At 37.5% G+C, this 26,814-nt stretch overlaps 1 long non-coding RNA gene across 1 annotated transcript in view; it reads right to left on the minus strand.

Annotated features, from left to right (window-relative positions):
* Positions 1-1,510: 1,510 nt before the first annotated feature.
* Positions 1,511-26,814, minus strand: part of LOC122356216 — a 33,414-nt gene continuing 8,110 nt past the window's right edge. Inside the window, exons 2-3 of the long non-coding RNA XR_006252295.1 lie at positions 20,961-21,020; positions 1,511-2,005 (exon numbers count right to left, since the gene is read on the minus strand). This is a non-coding gene — a long non-coding RNA (uncharacterized LOC122356216). The remainder of the gene's footprint in view (positions 2,006-20,960; positions 21,021-26,814) is intronic.

Below are 26,814 nucleotides of genomic sequence, written 5' to 3' on the forward strand. Positions count from 1 at the left end.
TTCTCCCTCACTGCCAACCGTTATACACATAAATTAATCAGCTTATGAGAGCCTCGGGCCTAACTATTCATCATGAAGGCCTGCTCTTATACTGAACGAGAGCTGATTTAGGTATTGTTAGGTTTCTGTTTAATAGAAAATGACAGTGAAGTAAATCTACATGCTTGAATGCGAATACAATGTTTATGTCCTAAAACCGCATAAGTTGAACCGTGACACCATGAGGAAGAATCATGGCCCGTCAGGGTCAATCTTAATGAGAGCAAAAGGCACAGATTCTTCCACGTTCATATTCTTCTCTCGCATCACAATGCGAGGACAGAGAAATGAACGTCGTTTTATTCCATTTCCATTTGAAATGAGGTTCTACTTATTGCATGTTTTGTTTTTTTTTATTCAAAGCTTGAATAAAGGGCCTCTAGCAAAGACTTTAAACTACTCCTTCTGTAAAAGGTTTTTAAATTTAGCTGTTTTTAAGTGCTCCGGCCGGTCTGTTTCTGATTTCAGCCGACGGAGTTTGAATCACAAAGGGTTGGAGTGGGTAATACAGATGGCACGAGTGCTGATGGCCATTTTCTTCAAGGGGGATCTTTTTTCACTGCTTGTTTTTTGTCATTCCTCTCAATTTTTTTTATTGTTTTTCTTCCCTGCGAGAGAGACACAGTTAGCTACTTCATAAGGTCAAATTACTGATGACATGTTATGTTAATAGAACAAAGAACAAGTCAAATGGGACATAGCAAGAAACGCATATAAATGCGCACACACAGATTCGGGGGGCTCTGCTCTCCTTTGATCTGCATGGTTCCTGGGCCTGGTGCTTAAAAGAGCAAACCGAAACAGAAGACTAAGTTTCTCCATCCTGCTTCATCAAATGATTCAGCCTGAGATTGAGAAAAACAGAAGATTTGAACTTCCTCTGCTACAGGCCCACAAAACACAGTCACTAAGGGTGTGTCACGAAAAAACATAAATTCACTTTAACAATCCCAAACATCATTCAAAGACGTGGGTCGGTTATGACAGGTTTCAGTGTAATTACACACATTTTTCTTACAAATGTATAATGGAACAATCTCCGCAATCCCTTACGTGAGATTTAATGTTATTTTCCGAGTAGTATTTTATTTAGCTTATTACGGACTATGAGAGCAGGGTGTGAGTAATCATATGGATTTATTTTGTCATGAACACCCGCAAAACATAAAAATACCCCATGACTTGGGAATGACCCCTGACTTCCATTCTATTACAGTAAACTGATTCTATGCTTGGTTCATTCATTCGGTTTATGCCACAGACTCATACTAGGCGTCTTTTTAATTTGTTTTTAGAGTTTAACTGTGATTAAACTTCGGTCTAGAAAATTACAAAAAAAAAAAAAAACAAAGATAACTTTTATATATAGTAACACTCAAATGTTTGGGGTCAGCAAGTTATATTTTACTTTAGAAACTGAATGCTTTTAGTAAGAAAGGTTACAAAGGTTTTTTATTGTAATTATCTGTATATTTGATCAAGTAAATTCAGCCTTTGAGAGCATGACATTCTTCTTTCAAAAACCTTTACAAATATTCCCAACCCCAAACTTCCCAACAGACCACTTTGAGCCTGAAGATGTGGAATAAAGTCACGTTTCCTTTAAACAACACAAATCCTATTTTAGCCAATCTGCTCCTAAAGGAAGAGGCTCTAAATTAACAGGGCGAGTGGATGGAGTTCAGTTGTCACCTGTCCGCTGAACATTAAACAGGAAGTCAAACAGAGGCCTACAAGGTGTGCTGGGCTCGTTCTGGATTTTCGTCCCTCAGTAGAAGCAGGAACTTCTGTTTTGAGTGATCGCCCCATTTTCTCACGACAGATTTCAGGATACAGCTCGGGATAAAAGATGTCCAGCAGAAGGGTTTATGTCTTGGTGAGCTCAAACAGTCACACAGACACATTTTTTCCGTAAATTTGCCGTTCTCAAAGCTCGTACAGTGCTATCCATCATATCAATGACTTCCTGTGAAACAAAGCACAACGGACAGAAGTTATCGGAGGATACGGTAACACCTTTTCATCTTCCGCCGAAAAACTCAGATGCCAGCCGAGTTTAATATAAACTTTAAACATCTTGAAAGCGTATAAGGTAAAGCACACAGTGAATGACGAGAGCTCCGGATTTTGCTGCGTTTCTGGATTTGTACCTGAATTCTCTCTAATCCATTCTCAAATACCTCAAAACAGTTTGGTGTTATTCTTTCAGCTTAAGACTTGGCAGGTGTGTAACCGGACCCACGTTAACAGTCTGACAGATTATTCCATTTCTCCGCAAAACCATTTTTAAAGGGAGGATGATAGAGGGAGCAAGAGGAGGAGGAGGACGGGAGGATTTGGCAGATGAGTGTACTCTGCAGGTGTTGGGTAATTGGATTAACACAAAGCAGGAGAAAAGGAATTCCTCTCCTCTTTTTTGAAAACCGAGAGCAGCAAAACTACTTTTTTAAAGCAAATAAAAAGAGAAAGACACTTTTTGGTTAAAAAATAATAACTCATATGATCCGGTTTAGGTGAGTTTGTGTGCACATTTGCTTGCATTCAACGTTTGGAAGCACTAAACATCCCCCTTTTACAGGTCCTCGAATTGCTTAATGCTTCTCAAAGCATCAGACTCTAGAGGCCGCGGAGGAATGCATGATGACAGAATAAAACCTTACTTCTATCTCCCGTCCCTTCTCCCTCTCCTTTCCTCCGTTTGAAAGTCTTTCAAAAGATACACCAGAGAGTAAATAAAGAAAAAAGCGGTCGCAGCGAGGAGTCGCCCCTCTGCCGGAGCGGGAGTTTATCTTAAACTCTAACCACAATAAAACTGGCGGGATGAACAGAACGACAATGAAGACCGCCGATGCTTCACGCCAGTTTGATTGTCCTCCAAAACCAACACCCCTCTGAAACACACACACACACACGCACATTCAGAAAGCTCCCTTCAGTCAAGGTGTCTGAGTGAAATGGCATCTCTGTGAAGCTCTAGACGAAACACTTGTCAGCATGTTGTTTTGTCAGGGGCAGGGTGGCACTGACGTTTCAGTGGAAACGTTTGGCTCTTTGTTGTGGTCACACTGCACTCTGGAAATGTTTTTGTTCAGCTCGGTTCACACGGAGCTGTCATCCCCAAGAACTGAGATGGAAACATACAGCTGTATTATTTAAACGAGAGATAGGAAATCTTGATACAGGTGTCTGAAATGGCAGTCCACCTTTCCAACGCCGCATGAACGTACAGAGTTAGAAAATTTCCCTCTGTAAAGAACCGTATTTCATTCCAAAATGCATTTGGAAATTTTTACTCGCTGACCTCCCTCATGACAAACCGTAAAAAACCCTGTCAGACATCTAATTACACGAGTCTCTATGTGCACCGTGCTGGAAATAACATTTGCAGATATTCCATCCACCTATAAAAACAAAGGGAATGATGAGCTTCCTAATGTTTAACAGGAAAATTAAATGGCCCTGATTCATTGACTCTTGGTCAAACTGTCAAGATACCAGCCCAAGATCTAGCAGAATGATTTAAATGTAAAGCAAATGAACAAGAACCAATGAATTAACCGGATGCCAAAGACAAAGGGAACACCTTTAGCAACCTTTGTAGACTAGTTTTTTTTTTTTTTTTTTTTTTAAAAGCATTCTTTGATGAATATCTGTGCTAAAATAAATGTACATAATCTTAGCTGTCAATAATAATAAGTTATTAGGTAAACTAAGAGATACATTTTGTTACATATATAACTAAATTCATGTTTTGCAATTGTGCCCAAATGTAGGGATAATTACTTGAAAAGATGGAAAAGATAACCCAAAGAAAACCCTAGAAAAGATAACCCAAAAATGAACCCAAAAATGAAAATTGTGTCATAAAATACTCACCCTCATGTCATTCCAAAACCATAAGACCTCCATTTGTAAAGTACAAATGCATTTGGCTGTTGAAACCACATGTAAATTTTACTCCTTCCAAAATGTTAAAAAGTAAATGTGTTAGTGCGTATTATAGGCTATACGACCAGATACCACAGCGCTAATGCAACATACATGGCCACAGATCTCTTCAGCGAGCTGATGCACTACAGCATTGCTTTCGTTGATGATTTCCCTTAAATTTGCATATAGTGAATTGATAAATATGTTACGCTTTCAGTACTATATGGCTAAAGTTTCCAAGATCTCCTATTGCACCTTTAAACATTCAGATGTCACATTTTCACTCATCATCTTTTATTTTTTTGCGATTGTACTGTAATATACAGAAACAAGTCAACAAACAAGCACACTCAAGACACTCACCTTTAATAATTAATTCGCCCCTAAAAAGACATCAAATATATTTCGATCAACATGAACTAACATTCGTAACCCGTTTTACTTGCGTAATATAATGCATTTCCAAGTGAAACAGAATGTTCAATGTGAAAACTTAGGGTGGGAATGAAAGGGATGGTGTAAAGTAGCTGTTATATACAAGAATTGCGCCAGAGCGAATGTAACATTTCTAAAAATACGGCCAAAGTGACATCAGCCGAAATAAAAACGACAAGCTATTTCGAGTAGGATAACAAAGGCAAACAGTTTGAATATTGATTATTAAATATTCATTTGACAATTGAGTTCTATTCGTCCACAAGACCAGGAACATGCATGCATGTTGATTTCATGTTATATTTAATGCTGTTTAACTTGCTTGACTGCAGGAATAAGACAAATTTGTGCCTATAAGGATACACCTTGATTTCCCCACACTGTAGTGCTTTCTTCATCAGCTGTAAAAATAGCTCAAGAAACATTCTTTTGCACACCCACACTCCAGCTTCATCTGCCATAGTGTACATGCCTGTGGTCTAATCGCTTAAACGTTTCGCTTTTAAAATGTACAACAGTTATCACACTGAAGATTTTCCTTGGATTGAGACCACTGCTAAAAAAAAAAGGCCTGTTGTATTTTCCAAAACCTCTTTTAATTAATCACGCTTTCAATTCTTTACAGAAGCTCCTAGGACACGAGGGAGCGAAGAGAAATGTTCCGCTTTGACTATGCGAGAGTATATTTTACAAGAATTACTCCAAAAATTCAAGGCTATTTTTACAGTGATAACTTTGGTATTCGATATTATTAAATTATCATGGCCCCTCAATGGATGTATTGTATGTATACATGTGGAAACCGGACACCCAAATCCCATCACAGACGAAATAAATAAAAAAAAGCTTCAGTTATAAATGTTTGGAAATTTCATCAGGGTTCGAAGCTGCTGAAGGATTAAAGCGCTGAGAAGTTTAGTCCAAAGAAAAGACAGTCATCAAAATAAACCACAAGGAAAAAATCTTTAACATTTTCTTCATACCAGATCGAAACAGAACTACAGTGATACAAGAGAATGAGACGACTCAAGGACACACAACCGCACACTCAGACAAAAATGACAGGAACTGATTTATGACAGAACATGGGTGTGTGTGATAGCATGCCTGCACACTTACATACTTTACCCCATGTTTTGACTGACAGCTATATAAAAGTAAAGACACTTTCACAGACATCATTTACTAAAGACAGAGCATTACTACTCCTAGAACATCAATGAATGAGAGATATATCCTCAAACTGGCATTTCATTCTGCAATATGATGCCATCGCACACGACTTGGTCTCGCATTACAGTGTAAATACATGAACGGTGCATTGAATTGCATGTACGTGCGTGTAACTATTTTGTCGAGCAGCTTGTAAACTGCACATTGTTGCCGTTTTCTTATGATGTGAAATTCTAGCGACATGTAACATGAGAAACAGAGGCACTTTGCTTTCTTTGTGAGGTTTCATTTTCAACTAATATTAGAGTAAAATCAGAGAACAGGATCACTATGAAAATGACAAATGATGCACAAAAGTCATATGGATGCTATACTTGGAGTTGTCCAGCTCAAAAACAGACTGAATTACAGGTTCATTTGTGCGTGTCAGGCAAGAGGGTTAAAATTTGAGAGCGTGGCACATTTGGTTTACAAATTGTGCATACTGCTAATTTATCAGCAGTCGGTCCGAACATTGCTGCTCTGTTACTATGGTCTTTGAAATTCATATCCAAATAGAAGGTGAGGTTTATAAAAAGAGACTGCAGCTGCATTTCTGTCTAAAAATAGATGACTTGTAGGTTAATTTACACTGCACCTGGATAACTTGGACAATCCTAATACAAGTACCACATATATATGTTTAATATTAGAGACTGTTTTGACATTTTTGTATTGTCTAATGGTAGTTTATAAAATTTTCACATTTATATTACAATAATGTTCAGTAATTTCAGTTATTCATCAAAGAATAGAGAACTATTATGCTTTCCAAAAAACCAAAAATTTACCACATTAGCATATTAGTATGATTTCTAAAGGATCATGTGACACTGGAATAATGGCTGCCAAAAATTCAGGTTAAAAATATCTTAAAATAGCAGACAGTCATTTCATTTAGTAAAAATATTATATAAAATTAGATTTTACTGTATTTATAATCAAATAAATTCAGCTTTGGTCATAACCAAAAAAGTTTTGTTGCCATCTAATGCTAGAATTGTAATAATATTAACAGTAGGTTGGTAACAGTAATGCTATTAGTCTGTTGAGTCTTTACAGAAGCGACCGTAGTGAGAAGGTGTCACCCTGACATGTTGTTTGTCATTTTCCTGCGTGAGGTCACACACCTGAGGTGTGACCCACTTGTGTGTCCAACCACTTAGAGCAACCACGGCAACAGCCGCCCTGGAACCCGGGGGCTTTGATCTGATTGGATAATTAGATCATGATTGTGAAAACCATAGAGGTCAGAAAACACTTGTGATTTTTTTTTTTTTTTTTTTTTTTTTTTTTTTTTTTTACAAACAAGCTGATTCTAACTTGTTCAGACAAACTGCATGTTTTCTTTGTTTCATTAATGTACAAAATTACATTTCATTTTCATTTATGTCTGATTTTACATGAAAGCTGAACAGCATCATTTAAGTTTACTGTTTATTGTACCACATGAGAGAACCATCTGGACTCAAATAGCTTATAACAGGACAGAGTTTATTGTTTAAAAAAAATACCCACTGGTTTCGCTCTCTCTCTGTCTTCTTTAAATAATTTGGACCATAATATGCTCTGACACAAAGTTTGCTTTAAAAACCAAAGAGGCATTTGATGAGCACTGAGTAAAATGAACCTGTTCATTAAACGAGAAAGAGAGAGAGTGCAGAAACCTGATCTTATAATGCTGGCCAGATTGGCTTACAGTGGCCCCCATATCATATACAAGCTTTCATCTTCCCGTCGCGCTACGCCATAGTTCTCTCTCCACACCGCTGCCTCTGCAGGCAGGCCTGATTAATAAATTGTCCTTGATAAATATTGCATTTCGTTCCATACCCACATCTGGAAGTGATAACAGCGCTTTCTTGAAAACGTACAGCTAACGAAAGTCCTGCAGAGCTTATAGGTTAGAGCATCAATAGTTTTAAAGAACGGCAATGTTCAAGCGTGTTATCGGACAGGCTAAGAATTTGTCTTTCGTAAATTCGAAACAGGCTTGAAAGTGGGGGAGCGAATGCGGCTCACAGAAAACTCAATCATCATTTCAGACAGGTTCGCTCTTCCAGGCCTTTGTTCAAACCTCTCATGTGGCAATAGCTTTCTGTGTTTTCATTGCACGAGGGAATATAATTTGCTGCATTCCGATCTCGAAAAAGTTTCCGCCATGCTGTATACGGTTTCAACATCGTCAGTTCCGTCATTCAGAAAGGATTGCGTTGTACTGCGCGAACATTCGTTAGGGCATCTGTTTTTGGCCCGACGTGTATCCACCGAACGCTCCCCTCTATTCTCATTAGCCTATCTCAGACAGGAAAATCAAATTAATCTGAATAAAAATACCAGCGCTAATGTCATTAATTGTGACGAATTACTTGGATAACACAGCTTTCCTGGAAACATAAATAAATAAATAAAACACAAAGCTTTCCTCTAGCAAAAATGATCATTGTGTTGAAAGGACAACACGTCAAAAGTGTGCTAAATGAATACAGAGACAAAAATAAATAGATTATCAACATGAAAAAAAAAACTGTGAGGACAGAAAGAGAGGAATGTACTTTGGTGTTGTCTCAGAGCCAGCATTATCAATACTGAAAGTGAGAGGAATGTTTTTACAGAAGGGGATTGTAATGGACTGAATGGGATGACAAAGCACACTACAGAGAAAATGAAAAAAGGGAGGGAGGGAGAAGGAAAGAGTAGAGTAGAGAGAGTAGCATGCTGTAAGCAAAAGCAGATTGCATATATTTTATAGAGATCATTGAAAAAGTGCACAATGTGTCTTCGGTCAAACAATATAGAGCTGCAGGACATACTCACAGCCAACACTGTTCTATCATTTCTAAAGCCATTGTCTTAAAGGCATAGACACCCAAAATCACCACCAAAAGAAACTGATTATTGAATTATTGTCAATCACTTCCTTTTGAAATTGCACTGATTGCCTTTTTCAATGCAATTACAGTGAACAGGGACTGAGGCTGTCAAGATTAAAAAATGATGCAAGAACATCATACATATATCATAAATGTGGTTTATACAACTTGTGTACTATATTCCAAGTCTACTGGAGTCATACAGTAGTTTTGTCAGATGAACAGACCAACATTAGTTTTCCAGTCCAGCATGTTCATGAGACATGTGGAGATGTTTGATTTGTGTCAGATCTTTTCAATGAATCAACCGATTCAGTTCACAAAACTGAATAATTTGATTGCAAATCAGAGTGATGCGTCTCTGGAGTTCAGCTCACTGACTAACTGATTTAAATTTCAGTCACAAAGTTATTGTATGACTTGAGAAGACTTGGAATGTAGTGCACAAGTTGTACAGACTACATTTTAGGATACTTTATTGGTGTTTTAAATCATTTTTGAAGCTTGAAAGTTTGGAATGACATGAAAGTGAATAGACGACAGAAGGAATTCTTTTTTTAAAGAACTATCCCTTTAAGAAAGCCCTCATTTCCCTCTTTTTATTTGTATTTTTTGATTATTAGCAATTGCGCATACTTGTGAAAGATAAAGGCATTGATGTCCTCTGGTCATCTGTGCTTTTGACTCATGTGTTTCCATTGTGTAAGCAGATTGATGGGCCTGCAAACTGTTCTGTGGAGAACACAGTGTTTCTCTCATGGTCCATAAAACTGTTTTCTCTATTTCAGAGAAAAAAAAAACTTAGAAATGAAAAATAAAGCCTTCTGTAAAAAAAAAAAAAAAAAAAAAAAAAAAAAAAAAAAAAAATCAGAGCTATTCATCTGTTTAGAGTGAAAAGAGACAGGATGAGGGAGGGCAAATACAATCAGCACTATTAAATAATCATGCATCAGGGTATTTTAGTGATCATTTTAATGAAATGGAATATCTGGAGTTCATAAACTGTGCAAAACACTTCCACATTCACAAAAAGCTTCATGTAATGTAAGTCGATGACAGACAGACTGATCTCTCTGAATAAACCCTGATCGCTCTCTCATTTCCTCAAAGAGATGCGCTTTAAACAGACAAAGGGAAGAATAGAGTGCCCTGTCTTTCTCTCTCTCTGTGAAAAGTGTTAAGCGGATCTCTTGAGACTGTTGAATGGGAAAGAGAAGTGTTCATCCTCTTCTTCCAGCGCCATTTAATCCCCAGGATCTGAAAACCACAGAAGTGCTCACGACTAACACACCCGCTGAGCTACAGTCTGGACAGATGTGCCACAGGGTGGCTCCCAGACACTCAGAAAGAAACAAAAATGTCTGCTTGGTGTTTGTGGCTACATGAAATTCCAACAGGATTCTGTAATAATTTGCCAGGAATTTGTCATGGTGAAAGATTGTGTCAGACAGAGCAAATGCCTTCAGTCTCTACATATAATTAACAGGCTAAACCTCCACCTTTCAGTGTTCAGAGACCCTTTAAATCCCTGATAGACATTTAGACCCCATTTACACCTGGAATTAACATCCACTTGGGTGATCTGATCACGAGCAGTCATTTCTAAATACAGGTGTAAATGGGCACCAAAACATTTTGTGATCAGATCACTTGAACGTTCACAAAGGACTGTCCTGTTTCAAATATCTCCACGTATCAAATGCTGTCATACATGTTTATTGTCTACTTTCTAGTGTCTGACTGCATTTGAATCCTGCTCGTGAAAAAAAAAAAAACACATGACCATGGAGTTACTATTTAAATGACTTTCGATAGTGACCTCAATTTTTTTTAAACTTAATAATGCATGGATGTCATTTCATTAAACAATACAAAATGTAAAAAAACAAACAAACAAACAAACAAACACTTAGGATAACAGTAAATATCAAATGATAAATATTTAGGACTCTTTTTTATATTAAAAAGCCAACACACTAATGCAATTTGAAGAGATGTGCCATTTATGGAATAAAAGTCTTCAAATAAGGAGATATATTTAGTCTTTTGTTGTATATTGTTGTGTGTGTATAAATAATTTTGTAGCACGTGTAATTTGAATGTTATTCTGACTGGGTCATTGTATCATCATATTACTCACTGACTGTAATACGTCATTAATGACGCTTGGCCTCTACAAAAGCTCAAATCTCACAACATATGGTGTAAAAAATAAAAAAAAATACAAATAACAGCAACAATAATAATGTTTTAAAAAAATGTTGTCTTTAAACTGTCATTAAGACCGATTTTTGTTTAAAAGTCATAGAGTTATTAGTTATTCGTTGTAGGGGGAAACCTCAGATATGTTTTGGTTTCAGACGCCTTATTTCTAAATTTGAAATGTGACTTAGCTGTCCAAATGCAAGCTACTGTATATTCTCTAGTTTTCACATATGCGAGCATGTTTTAGAACACACCCAGCATGTGTGTCAACATCCCTCCTCTCGTGCGTAACATCTAAACCCTTTTGTCATCTCCGTACATGTGTGGAAGACAGCACGCAGCGCAGACATCAGCCCCACGTCTCTGCATGTGTTTAGAGCACGCGAAGGTGTGCGAGAGTCACAAGTCTCAGTTAAAGCACTCTATCATCTGATTGTCAAGAGCAGCAATTATCACAGCCTTCTTTGCAGTCCACATACCGTCTTTTCATTCTGCAGGGACCCTGTTCAAACAGAAGCTTCTAGACTCTGTGAATAAAAAGACCAATATGAACCATATAACAAACAAGCCTCCTGACGCCTGCCTGTGACCTGGGTTCAAAAGAAGTGAAGACAAGCCTATGCATAAAATGTCTCTGACACTCTTGAGCCGCTATGATTTTAAGGAAGGTGTGGCAACGCTACCAGATTGTGTTTGATTTCATTTAACTTAACACCTACACAAAACGGTCTACACTCTAAACAACTGAAGCTATCTATCTATCTATCTATCTATCTATCTATCTATCTATCTATCTATCTATCTATCTATCTATCTATCTATCTATCTATCTATCTATCGTCTTGTTCACACACATAGTTCTATCTTTCAGTCTGAACCCACTTTCCTGTGTGCTTCTCTTAAAGAAAGCCCTCAGGGCCTCTGCCCAGAGAATACACAATAAAAACTGCAGTCAAGGTCATCCCATATCCCTAACATTCAACATTCAGTTTTTATCCAGAAAAAAAAAAGCTGGAGAGGAATTACCAGTGCTGGGGAGTAACTAAGTCTAAAATATTTTTTGTCCAAAAACAACACTATAACACTATATAATATATATAATAGACCCTTCTTGGGCCTTAGAGACTTCGCTCAAAAACATATAAAAAAATCTTATCCACCTCATACTTCTGTATGGTAGTGTAAAAGCTAATAAACAATAGTTGTTCTGTAACTGAAAGTATAGCAAATAATATAGTATAGTATAGTACCATATATTATAATAATTTAATGAACTACTTTAAATTATGAGTAGCTGACAGGTTTTAAGATGTTCCCCAATACAGGAAATTAGCGTTTTCACTAATGTTCAGTCTAAGTCTGTGTTATGTCTAAACAGGCACTACTGTCCAAGTAATGTGTCAAGTTTAACAAAGTCCTAAGCCACAGTGTCACGTTGTCACCCTTCACAATGTGCTGCCGTGACAAGGTGTGTTTCACACTTTCACACAGTTTGTGATCTTTCTCTTCTGTTATCAGGGTTGAAGAACAGCTCACGCTGACTAACATTCAGCATGCTAACAGCAAATGGACAGAGCGGGAGAGAACATTCAAAGCGAATAAATGAAAGACACCCACGGAGGGTGATTTTGAGCCCTACTAAGAGTAAGACACCAAATGGTTCAGATACAATCAGTAGCTTGTGTTCTCTGGTCATCACATTCAAACACAAGAAAACATATGTATTTCTGGCCAATATGACTCTGCCACTCGCTCTTCTTACTAATAAATCTGTCACTTTTTAAGTATTTAATACTTCTGCATCGCATAACACACTGAAGATTGATGATCGATATTTATTAGTTTCAAATCTATATTATCATATTACTTCAAACCCTGAATTCTTCTGTTCGGCTGTTCAATTTATTAATAATTAAATTGTCATACCAAATTGCATTAAAATCTGCATTAAAGAAATTAGTTTTTAATGAAAATGAAAAACTGATCAACTGATTGTTGTAAAAAAAAAAAAAAATACTAAAGATAAATGTAATTATAGGTGAATGGATATAGTACCAAAAACAGTTGTAGTCAATCAAGTTAAAAGTGCAGAGAGCGAAGGGCTGCAGGGGACGCGCTAGACCACAGCAGGAAGGTGAACGTGAAGCTCAGTGCCACTTTAAGATAAATACCTGTGACTTCTGAAGAGGCTCCCTGGTGATTATGCTAAACTATTACCTCAGCAGGTGAGAGATCACACACATTTAGAGAGGAGAGACAAACCCTGCTCCTTCACAGCAACACTGTGAGCAGAGGTGGAATACACAAACTCACTGTTTTACACACACACACACACACACACACACACACACACACACACACACACACACACACACTGCACTAATCAATAAATCAATAAGATAGAAGTTGGCCACTGCATCCATTAGAAAATGTTGTGAAAGTGGACAAAGGGTGAAAGAAATGATGGAGAAAGAGAGAGGGGGAGAAAACACAAAGATCAGAGAGTGTGTTTAACAAGGGGACCCAGCCTGCGCTGATATTTGCTTAAACTTTGCCAAAAGAAAGCGTACAGAGTTCTGAGGTTTCGGGGTGAGGGTGTGGGCGTGTGTGCGGTTTGGGATGACAGGATAAATGGATTACTGACCATAACAAATAAACCTACGTCATCCCGTTTGGCTTGGCCGGGAAGAGCCACTTTCCAGTATGAAACTCCTGAGACGGTAGGACATGTGAGGTCTGCCAGTGACCTTACAAATGGACGCATACACAAGCCACGAATAAACGAAACGACATGCTGGATATTCAATATTCTCTAATAGGATTTAGAGAAGGAGGTAAGTAATAATCTCCCGCTGTTGTTGTGGATGGATGAAAGCATCCAACAAAAACTCTCCTCGCAGAAGTTCTGGACTGAGGATATATGCCGAGAGACGTACCAAACAGGGTCTAAACATCGTCCTAATGCTTTTCCTCCAATGTAAATACATGCAACAAGGGCGTATGAAGCAAGGATCTTCATAGTCATGTTTGATTCAAGTGATTCATCTGATTTGAACTGACAAAACTTCACCATTCGGTCACGGTTTTGCTCCGTTGCAGCTGCTAGTTAAAAAAAAACAAGCCTTTCGTAATCTATACATAATGATGTTAAAGAGAGCGAGAGCGAGAGACAGAGAGAGATTACGCTTGTGATTTAGTTAAGCAGTGTTAGAACTATGTATTTAAGATGTAAATATCTCACTCATTCTTTTCTCCAGGTCTGGAGGCCAAACATGACATGTAAGCGCTCTCTCACTCCGGATCTTTGCAAAAATAGATCATGTCACACTCCGGAATGTAAACTCAAACTAGGGAGCAAATTAGTCGGCCACAAATGATTGCTAAAAGTATGAAGTTTTCCACAAAAGCTCCCGGTGGAGTGGTTTGCCGAGGGCATGGAAATCAGACCCGCACATGTTTCGAGTTGAGGAGCGAGGGGGAAGAGGAAGGGGTGTGTTCCAGGAGTGTTAGAGGCTCTTGTCTTCTGTGAGAGGATGGAGGAGAATAAAAGGATGAGTACAACAGAGCTTCTGTTCTTCAGAGCTAGAAAATCAAATGGCAAGACGTCTCAAACTTGCATCACTCAGATGCTGACAGTCTCTTAGTAAAAAATTCAAACACAAAAGAAGAAAATTAGCCTGCTAACGGTTGAGGATCACACAGAAGTGAACCCACTAAAGATTTGAACAAGGAATTAAAATTCTTAGCATTTCTACATATTTTTTTAACAATGTAGTGCTGAAGGGATAATATATTGTTGTTGGCCCAAACCAGGAAATAAGTTAGCATTTAGCACTTTTGTTTCCATCAATCCATCCATCTATCTATATATATATATTAGTGCTGTCAAATGATTAATCACCATTAATCACATATTACATAAATATATTAATATAAGCACAGGCATGCATAATAAATATTCACAGGACACATACATATATTGCTGTTAATCTCAATTAATTGTTGAGAGACAGCACTAAGAGATATATGGATTGATAGATTCAGTTTATTTTACAACTTAAAATATATCAATAAAACCCCACTTATTCTTACAAACAGTACTAAAATGAAATGTTTTTTAAACAAAGAGTTGTCTGAAGAGTTGTCTTGTGTTTAAACAAGAGTTGTCTGAAGTCTTATGACCGCAGTGTAGCTAGTTTATAGCCTGTAAAAATAAAAATAAAAGCTTCAATAGCGTTTTGTTTTGTATTCTTCACAACATTGTGTTCATTTGTGAAGATTATCATAATGAGCAAAAAAAAGTGCAATAATCATAAACCATTGTTCACAGAGTGCAATGATCCAAAGGCCAATGGAAAAATCCTACTGTGTTTCTGAAGGAATCAGGTGCATACATCCAAGTTGAACTGAACACCTATCTTTTTTTTTATTATTTTTTTTATGCGCAACCAACTCTATGTATTCTCCTGCATCCTCCACTACCCAGCAATCAGAACCAGCCAGTAAAACGGGGAAATGCGTCATGCAAATTGGGTTCACCACTAATTGTTTGGGTAGGTTTGCAGTGTTAACCTGATGCTGTGCTAAATGTTCCCTGATTCAATGCAGACAGCGCACACAAATAAACCACTCTATCAGCGGACGCAATTAAATTAGCGAATTCCATCCACAACGTGCTGTCAGAAGCGCAATCACGCTTTAGTTTATCCTTGTTCATCTAAGAGCAAACCCCAAGAAAACCACTGATTGAGTAAACATAAACCTCCACCGTGTAAAGATACCACATGTGTGAATTCGACACTTCCCACTGCAACTGACATCCAGTACAGTGCCACACTAGATGCAGAATGGTTCCTGTCAGGTTATAGTAACACTGCCTTTAAGGTCAATTATGGGAAATGTTTAGGAAGTCCTCTGAATGCTAACATATGCAGCGTAATGGCTACAGTATGAGGGCCTCACAGACTTCCACTGTACACATGATATACTCAAGCGATCACTGTTTAGAGCAACCCATTTCCTCTCAAACACACATCTATCTGGCTCTCAAGGTGTGTTTGTGTGTACGGAACAGAGCGCTTCTACTGTTGTGTGGTGATATGTTCTTGTGTCATTGTTTCCAAATGTTAATTCTCTGCAGAACACTACGTGCCCCGCCGCGCAGGAGCGCAAGAAATTTGTTCAGTTATGGGTAGATTCAGACTGGCATGTTCCTGGAGCTCTCTTCTCCAGAGACGCAGTGAAACGGCCTGGTCCAACTTTGATCAAAACCCCGCAAGCCAAGAACAAGGTCAGATTTTAGAGCAATTACTACACTAACAGAGACTTTGCGTGGAAATGTGTGTTGCATTACCAGATGACCCCAAATGTAATGAAATTCATGACCATTAGAATTTGAATTTGGTCTTGTTTCCACATACCATGTAAGATTACTACTTAAATTAGGAAACTGCAGTTAGTATAAGCAGAATAATTATATTAATGAACTTGTTTAACCTCGTGTTCTTTGAAAATTGACTGTACATCTTGTGTGTGTGTGTGTGAGTAACAAAGACCCCAGTGCTGTAAATGTAAAAAATAACAAACATTTTAGAATTAACCTTTCCCTTTAGATTCTAATATGTGACCCTGGACCACAAAAACAGTTTTAAGTTGCAGGGGCCAAAAATTGTATAGGTCAAAATTATATAAGATTTTTTTTGTAAATTTCCTACAATAAAATTGGATTATAATAATATACACTGCTAAGAACCTTTTTTTTTTGCACCCTTAGATTCCAGACTTTCAAATAGTTGGATTTCAGCAAAATATTTTCCCATCCTAACAAACCATACATCAATTGAAAGCTTATTTATTATTTCTTAGTTTTGAAAAATATACCCTTATGACTGGTTTTGTGGTCCAGGGTTCACATATGTTCCTTGTCTTTAATCAAAACCCAGCAGTATAAAATATTATAGAAAATATTAGCAAATATTATAGAAAATTCTAACCTGCTATATCGCATTCTTTCAGATGTGTGTCAAATTGTTATGAATGAACGAACAAATGAATGACTGAATCAGATACATACAAACAGAGAGAGAAATCAAACTCATATACCATACAGATTTGTTGTGTTCATCAGTTAAACTCAAATTTATCCATAGCTGTCCAATCAAATAATTCATATTTTCTAGCTGGAAATGTGTTTTATCTAATATGGTAACATTGTTTCTGTTAAGATAAGCAATATCTTAATGGATTATTTTTAAAGCATGTAGTCAAGTGTGTATGCATTTATCTATTTATTTCTAATTCATTCTTACATATAGAAAATATCAACATGATACAGCCTTGGGGTTTCTTATAAGAAAACAGCCATACAAACATGATGGATGATTTCAACACAGGTATGTAAGGTATAGTGTGGATGTCAGCATCAATAATACGTAAAAAAAAAAAAGATAAAATTGCTCCAAATTGTACGCAGTTAAAGTCCTGGAAAAAATGTCACTTTAAAAACTAAAACCTGGAAGAAGCACTGCTAGGAAAATAAAGTTTTCTCTCAGCGTTAATATCAGAACCTGCGTCTGGTAATTGAGGGGGGGACGTCAGCCGTCCATTAACCCTGTCAGGTATGATTAATGTGGATGCCTCGCCCCACGGTTCACCCCTTGTGTGATGGACAGGCCTGATGTGATTGGTCACAGCTCTGGTAGCGAGTGATAGTGATTCGCTGACATTGTGGTGAGGTGTGTGGTTTGGATGGCGATTTGATTACATGTGTAACACAGAGGGGAAAACCACTCAACAACGAAACGAGAACCGCACTGCTACTCTCTGAGAAAGGCAGACAGGAACATGGGAGTTAGAAAAGCCACAGCAGGAGATGCCGGGCAGTTCAGCGAGGCGGTGTACGAGTGAGAAGGGATAGATTTGTGAATGACATGAACCAAGTTCTCCTACCAGTCGTCCAAAGTGGCCCGGGTCGAACACACCATGGATGAACCCAGGTTAAAAAAAAAAAAAAAAAAAAAAAAAAAAAAGATGGCGTAAACACATCTGCATTCAATTGGAAGCTCTTTATCTTTGTGATCCTGACAGATACTCTGCTATTAAAATCATCTTTCATTCTGTATTACATACTGCCGGACAATATGGTGATATACGTTAACAAACTAACCGATCTCGCCGTCATCTCTCTGGTAAGCCTGAATGTTTTGATGGATTTTTCTGAGAACCGCTGATCAGAAACCTGTTATTTTCTATTACAATGATTCCGTTAAAGGGGACGGTTTTCCTCAGGGACAGTTTAAATCTTTCTCTCTCTGAAGGGCGGATCGTTCTACTGTAACTCATTTATGCGAATCTTACTGACTTCCTCTTCCTGTTTTACAAATCACGGAAATATGGAGGTCATATATGAGTCATGCATATCCACTGAGTTGAAAATGAAAATGCATCATCATATGAAACATACTAAAATATTACATACATGTAAATACTACATATTTCACCTTGAATAATTTGGCTATATGTAAAGGGAAAAATATTAATATGAAAAATTCATATTTTTGTAAAGAAAAATTAATTAACTTGCCTGATATAGAGATAGATAAATGTGTGTGTGTATATATATATATATATATATATATATATATATATATATATATATATATATATATATATATATATATATACATGATACATGAAATGTGTATATATATAATTCTTACAATATATATGTTTTTTTAATTTATTTATATTTATAAAATAATTTCAGTTCATTGAATCGGCAGAGATTAATCTCCGCTGTACAGCATCATCAAATCCCTGCCTCTGTCAACAGTAGTCCAATAGACATTTTTTAGTAGACATATTGTTTGCTTTCTCAAAATCCCTTTGAGCAGTCAAAAGTCTTTCAGCTGGTGTTGGTGGATGGAGAGTTTGACCTGACAGTAAAGAGACAGCAGATAAGACGACGTCTAACCCTCTGAACCGGGACGCCGAAGACAGATATGAGCTCGGCTCTGTCCTTTGCTCGGCCTGAGACACTCACTATTCTGTTTAGCTTGATTGTTCGCCATGGCAACATAAGACGAGAAAATATTTGATATCTGAAATCCAGGCCAGACAGAGCCATAATTAATTGCTTATAAAAACATTCACCTGCCAAGTGCTGTAGAACATGAACCTTTAGTATATCCAGCAGCATATGCCAGGAATTTAACATAAAATATAGAGACTAAGTTACTTGCTCTTGATAGCACACTAACAAGCTACCCGGCCCAGAATTGTGAGAACTCTCCATTTGGTCCAAAACGTTCCTGGATTCCTTTATGTTCACATTGTGTTTGTGAAGGACCAAGCCTAACATTGTTCTACCGTGATCCCATTTTAACACATAATTTAATATCAGTGATGGAGAAAATGAAACTTGCATCATAGATTAAAGCCCTTAGTCTCTCTCTCTCTCTTTCTCTCTCTCTCTCTCTCTCTCTCTCACACACACACACATACACACACACTGTGGCAGCTGCAGTACATTTCAAATTTATGAACAGATAAAAGTAGGATAACTGTGGTGCAGCAGGTGAGCTGGCCTGTGTTCATGCGTTTGTCTGTGTGTGTGGGGGTGTGTGTTCATAAAAGTGGTGATGATGCAGAGATCCAGGCCTGTGTTGGTTCATAAAAGCAGTGGGATATAGGTAACAAGCACTCCAGTGGCCTTAAGGGAACTTTAGGCAATGAGATGATGTCACCAGTCATTAGTGTGTGGGTGAAGGTCATGTTTTGTGGTTTCATTACTTTTTGACAAATTAATTGGCACATATTAGACTATATTCTAAACATTCACAAGTTCATTTTACCTCAGATGCTAGAGGTTGTATTTGAGTACAAGGGAAAGTCTCATATATGACTGAAGCAGCTCATCATAAACTATACAAACTAGATATAGATAGTTAGGTATGTGTATATATAATTATGCTAATATAGTTAAACAGTATCTTAAATCCACATATTAACTTTAACAGTCTAAAATACAGTTTCTCTCTTTTGTATGACCCTCTAGGCCCAGTGGGGGTCTAGCCTGAACACCCCTGAATCTAGAACCAAACTGCCAGTGGTTATCAGAGCCAGAGCAGCTGTGTAAGGAGGAAATAGTACGAGACAGAGAGAAGGAAATAGAGAGCGACAGACTGGGCTGAACGCAGGAATGTATATGGCATTAAATAATATTAATAATAAATTCTATATGCAGCCTCTTTCAAAGCAGCGATAATGAAGCCCAATGAATCAGATTAAAGATTCAGATACATGCGCCTGTCCTGCTGTTTACATTTTTACGTTCGTAAAGAGCAAATAACCAATGGTGTCTTTACGAAATTTACGGCTTTAATAACAGATGATGAAGTGTATGAAAAAAAAAAGGGAGTAACAAAAGGAGAGGTATGTTCCTCTTTCTTTTTTGCAACATCTTCACCGCACAGTTGCCAAATCACAGACAATGCGGAATTGTGCGTGTTGTGTTTGGAAAACACCTCTCATTCTTTCAAAGCGCTTGGAATTGAGCTCGGCTGCCAGCGAATGGACAATATTGCTTTTGTCTCCCAGTTCTGTCTCTTCCCTCTGCTCAGATCTAGAGTCTGATAACAGATGAAAAGATAGAGCACTGCATCGTTTGGACCGAGACTCGATCCTGCGTCTATCAGGTAAAGGTCTAAGCTGCTTTATAGGCAAATGCTGGGTGGCGTCACAAAACATCCACATGTTGTTTGAACTGTGCAGCTGCTTGTCAGGTTTAATTAGAGAAAAGACAGGAAAAGTATGTGGAAGACAAATAACCGAAAATGTCTCCAACATGTGATTAACTGTAATACACTATTTAATTTGCTTTCTTCCTGTTGAAAGAGCCGTCATACACACACATATACTTACTTTTTCACAATACACTGGTAAATTTTGAGGCTATGGGAACAAAACAGTTTATATATAAAAAAAAAAAATGAAGTAAAAATGACAGCAATCAACGTTGTTATAGACGTCACTGTCAGAAAATGTTTTAGCACAGGGTGGATCTGTTTTCCTGTTGTTTATATGTATGTCAGTTGTCAAAAATGACAACTTGCAATTAGAAAAATGTGTTTACTGCAAGTTCATTACACATTAGAGTTTACTGTTTACACACTTCAGTTTTTAACGTCTCTTTGATATTAGAGACTGAATATGTGCTACACCGATAAAAATAATAATAATAATATAATATTTCCCAGAAGAACATACCAGACAGATCTTCTGACGTGTTACCGAAAGACATTCAACATGTTCGGTCGTGCATGTCTCCTGAAAGAAAACACAAAAGAAAGGTGTTTTAAGTCTTGCACGGTTGATGGGCTGGATTGGTTTGTTTGTTATTGTAAGAGATGACTGCTGGCTTTTAAAGCCCGTCAGCAGGACCCCTGTCAGGAGACCCTCTCTGTCTTTCTCACACACGCATACTGTAGATCCCATGACTCATCTAGATGCCAAGCAAAAGTTCAAATTAAGCCAAACAAGTAAGTACAATTTCCAACTGTCTGGAAACATGAAAAGTTGCAGTGAAACAAAAAAGCTAAATTTCGGCCAAATTCAGCACCTGTAATTGATAAAAAAATAATTTAAATTTGCAAAAAAATTCTGTTTATTCATTCTGTCTTTCTCCTGGGATATTTCTAAATCAATACTGAATTCATTTGATATTTAGTTCCAAGAAAAATGATTGACAAAGCTTATAATGACTCCAAACCAGAAGTTCCCTGACATTTTTTCACCGACTGTAATATTTCACATATATTTAAACAATGTTAAAACTCTGACAGCATAAGTGTGCAGTCCTGGGGCAATATCACCTAAGCCAACAGGAAGATAACACAACAGCCCATTGTTGCAAGCAGAACAGAAGTTGTACTGTGGTTAAGCTGTTTCAGTTCAAAAGAATTCAATGTCGAAAGAGTTGAGTCCAATTAAGAAACACCAGCAGCTTTCACTGGGTGTTATTCCAGGGCTCAGCCATGTTTCTGTTGGCCTGCCCGCCCTAGGTATGATGGGGAAAAATGTTCCTGCTGTGAATGTGAGATATTTGAACAAACAAGTGTGCACAGGTTAGAGCAGTAGGGCAACTCTTATGAAGTGAGGTCCACTGGGGGAATTGGATGACAGGGTTGATCTGAATTCACACAGAAGTTTTGCCAGGGATGGGTTCACACCGTCAAACCAGGCTTTGATGACCTTTAGCTGATCCTAGATATCCTGCTGATGGAGAAGCGAGGAGCGATCAAAGTCCAAGGCAGAGATAATGAGGAATAACAAAGAGTTTGTTATTAAGAATATTAAGCGTCTTGAATTGGCCTGGCATGAGAGATCTGTCGGCAGTCGGACAGGCTGTGAGCATTAGCTCATCACTTAGCAAGCAGAATTAATATGATCTTACATGGAAAACTCTGGTAACATTTACTTACCCATAACTATTTGGTTGTCTTTGTATTGCATAAAATGTACTTTTTCTTTGAAGGAAAAGGATATATATATATATATATATATATATATATATATATATATATATATATATATATATATATATATATATATATTCTGGCCAGCTCCTTGCAATGAAGGCGATTGAGACTGCTGACAAAATCCCTTAAAAATATGTCGGTCTAAGTTGGTATATTACTATTTTTTGTGTAATAAAGAGACAAAAATTTAAGCTGCCATTTATTATATATATCGACACGTTCTTCTTAAGAGTTTGCAATAATTTACTTCCATCTTGTATTCTGAGGCTATTCAATAAAATAGAAAGTCAGTATAATTTAAAAGGATTGTATATGTTTAAAACAAGGGTAAGACCTAATGCAAAAAGAAGGCATTTGTGTATCTGTCGAAGGAGAACATTTCTAAAATAAATGTGCTAAGGAATCAATATCATGTGATTCACTTTGTAAAGTTAAGAAAATGTTTAAAAATAAAACTATATGGCTCAGTGTTAATAATAGTGATTGTTTTGATTAAATATTGAAGTGATAGAATGTGTATTTTGTTATCATGTTTGTTATGTATATTTTGGGAAATGATTATGTAACAGTGTTATCTAGTATTGACTAACTTAGTGTTGCTTATCAGTTAACTGTGTGTAAAGAGTAGGCATAATAAGCAAGACTTTGGCCTGCACCTATTTTAGTACATGTTTATTTTTTTCTGTACTTATTCTTTGAAAAGTTGTCTTTTAAATTTATTGATTGATTGATCGATTGATCGAGTTCATAAGGAAGGAGATTTGTGAATAAATTTCTAGCTTTAGACAATGTCAATAAAATCAGTTTACCCAATTGAATGATTTGTGACTCACTGATCTGGTCTCAGTGATTAAAGCAACCAAAATCGGTTCTGAGTGAGAAAGTATGAAAGTCCATGAAAATTTCTGCGAGGGGGGTCGTAGTTGCAAAAAAGAACAATTCACTAAAAAAGGAAAATGTAATCAGATTCAGGCCATCTAAGAGGAAAATATTTGTATAAGATTAGAAGAAATTACGCTTAAAATTGACTCAAATGCAACAAATATGTGTCTGATCAGTTGATTAAAACATCAAAATAATCCACATGATTTAAGTAAAACTTGTTTGTAATAAACAAATGTATTCATATGTTTTAGCTTCAAACCACTTCTTCCAGCTTAAAGGCTAATTCTATTCCTTTAACGAAGCAGAAGACTGATGACTTACTCATCAATTCAGAAAACTAAAAAAAAAAAGTAATCTTTATAATACTTTATATAGATTTTTCTTTCTACTTGAAGGTCGACAGCAACAGTCCTCATTACTGACTTACAGAAATATGAGGTGAGCATATAATAACAGAATACTCATTTTTGGTTGAACAATTAAGGGTTTATGGGATTTGAAGAAGTGAAACGTTACTGACCCTAGTCTGGATAAGAAACACTGAGGGTTTGTACAGACTCAAACTTTACTGCTCATAAACAGAATCCAGGTCCTCCTAGACCTCAGCAGTTTAGAGATGAACTCATCTCGGTCTCATAGGGGGAGCAGAGCGCACTGTGCAGGACTTTATTGCTCTGGATAATATTGACTCAACTTTGAGCTCCTCAGCATCAGCCTGTAATAGTGTTTATCCAGGAGAGAGCTGAGGGGAATCCACACTCTCTGAAACACAGATTAAAGGCCAGAGTGGAGCATCAGTCCGCTCTGGTGTCTTATGGAAACATTACATGCATTCAAACATAAGCAGTTTCACCCCAAAATCAACTTAAAAGCAGCAGGCAAACAGTCTCATTACGATTCTCTCCATTCCATTCATTCCAGGTGCAACCAATGAAGTCATCACCATTTTCACGCAGAATTAGTAATAAACACAGGTGGTACGGGCAGTGTTTTTCTATAGATACAGTCATGGCAAAGAGGCCTCATCAATTATCGTGGGAGACCATAACTCCATAACTACTCATTCAATTGAGTTCAGTTACCTCACCTGATTTAGTAGAGGGTTACTGTACATCCCTGACCCCTGATGACTGTGTGATCATTCTCTCGTGCTCAACACACGCTCAGAGCTGCATTCCTGTAGTGCTGAAAAGGCCATGCAATCCACACATCTCATTCCACAGGCCACTATGTAAACAGGAAGAGATACAGGATCTCTGCCTCAGTGTAGCTGATCTGTAGAGTGGGCAAAGGTCCAAGCACAGGAGAGACAGTGAGGGAACAAACGAGGTAAAAAGGACAGAACGATACTTCTGTAGAAATCTGTGCACATGCTTGCGTGTTGTGTATGGACATTCTGGTTTTTATGCGGTTTTACAGGAGAACACTTATGGTACATCCGGCCGGTTAGTGTCAGGGGATTGAGTGTTGTGACAGGGGAGTTAAACTAGGAGCCATAGTTGCGTCACACACTTCTTAGAATTATATATGGATGTGCCTATCGAGAAAAGTACATATTTAAAGATGTGTGTCTTGTGTCCGTCTTTCCTGTGTCATGTCTTAAAGGGATAGCTCACCCAAAAATTTTAATTCTGACCTGGTCTCACTTTTTTGTGCAACATCGCTTTCACGTACCTTACTGCACAGTTTTGCTGCAGTTTCAAATAGAAATGTCCACTGGGTGGCGCTAAAACACAGGTTCAATAGGTAAACCCTGGCACATTTTTATTACGTTGATATAGGTACATATTGCGATGGTTCAGAATTTAAATATCTGGGGACTGTTGATGAAATGCTCTATAATATTGGAAACATGCCCTACACCAAATCCAACCCCAAACCTACCCAATAGTGTTAACAAATGCATAATTGATATAAAAAGGCATTTGTTGCTGCAACTGTGCCATTTCACCTTCTTTTTACACAGATTTCATCTGTTTTGTCGAACAGTAGCTACAAGGCACTTTATTAATCGAAACTCTGTAAATTTGTGCGAAAAGGAATAAAAGGTGTGGGAGATTTGCTGCCTCTGGTATTCATTTCATCATGTACTTGTTGAAACGTATTTTGTGTCTTGGTAAAAAACTGCACCCAGGTAAGTTTATGCCATGAGACCAGGCAGACATTTATAGATGAACCAGACAGGTCATGAACTTGCTAAGAGGAGCTAGAGTAGATATTCAATTAAAAACACAACATCTTTGTCTGTTTAACAAAGTTATATAAACCATTTTATGTTATATAGTACATTTACTTTTTGCTTCAGTCTCTGCGCATTTCAACAGCATGTCAAACATCGAACTAAAACATTACAAATACACATAAAGAAAAAAAAGAACAAAATAAACAAACTCTTGTGCATTCCACAGGACAATTAAGAATAAATAAAGAGAATACACAAATAAAAGCAATTGCTTCTAAAATATGTATGAGCTTCTGTCCTAAAATGTAAATGAAAAAAAGCCTGTTATATATTATGCCAAAAGCAAAGTAACAGCACGAACCAATATAACACAAAATTATGATTGGTCTTAAGGAAGTATCGATTTCATAATAAAGAAAGTGTGAAGGAAGTATGTCATTTTCATGACAGAGAAATTTGATAAATCTGTCTGCTTCCCTATACACTACAAAACAGTCACAGTCACAATGACCTCAGCTTATAAACAATGACATTTAACTGTAGACATCAATACTATGCTATCTGTTTCGCCTTCCTTTAACCCATGAAAGAAAGCCACAGAAAGTTTCAATGCATCCAGAGAGCCTCGAAAGGGCAGCTGTCTCAAGGGCAGCTGGAGTTGTTTATTCACACTCATAATGAGAAAGTAGATTATCTGCATCTAATTATTCCATCGTTTCATCCATTTTATGATTCAATGAGTCACGTTATTTTATTGATTGAGTCTACAGTTGACATTTGAGTGGTGTATTAAAATTTAAAGATTGTGTCGTTTATGCAGTGATTTTATGACGGCCGATGGCAGCAGGGTTTGGGCGGCACTAGCAGAGCCCAGTGAGGAGTTCCCAGCACATGTAGCCCATATGGGAGGGCTGGGGCTCAACTCTCTGCTTTCCGAAGGCCTCTGAGTCATCTAGAGGGCTCTCTATAACTTGTTTTTTGGTTGAGAGGTGAAAAGAGGTATGTCAGGGGTTTAGTGAACATGTAGAGTTTATCTGGTTCCTGTCACTTAGGGCTAAAGTTGCTCCAGTAACAGTATATATTTTATAACAAATGGACGGAAGAGCGAATGTTTTATCCAGGCGGCTGTGATCTGTGTAATTCCACTCCAGAACCTACGCTCTCAGGAGCCTAAATCTGTCTGTCCGAAGACACCAACGAGCCTGGTGTCTGCAAACCCATGGGAAACACGGAGGAAATCTTGGATGTTGAGACTTAACTGTTGCCCAAATCTGGCCTCGGTCCAGATTTGATATTAGTCCGGCCTCAAAAACTGTGAAGTGGCCTCATATCAGGCAGAAAGAAACCAGACGCTGTCATTCTCAAAGCAGCTCAAGGCTTCTGGCAACTGCAACGGATTCTGCTTTAGCCTCGATGTCCGACCCAGTCTGCTCTGTGCTGGCTTGATATACAAGTGACCATAGTCTGGGTCTCCACTTTGTCTAGCTAAGAGACATTTTCAATCGTGTTTCAAAAC

Source organism: Puntigrus tetrazona, chromosome 13 (genome assembly GCF_018831695.1).
Source record: "Puntigrus tetrazona isolate hp1 chromosome 13, ASM1883169v1, whole genome shotgun sequence".
NCBI lineage: Eukaryota > Metazoa > Chordata > Actinopteri > Cypriniformes > Cyprinidae > Puntigrus > Puntigrus tetrazona.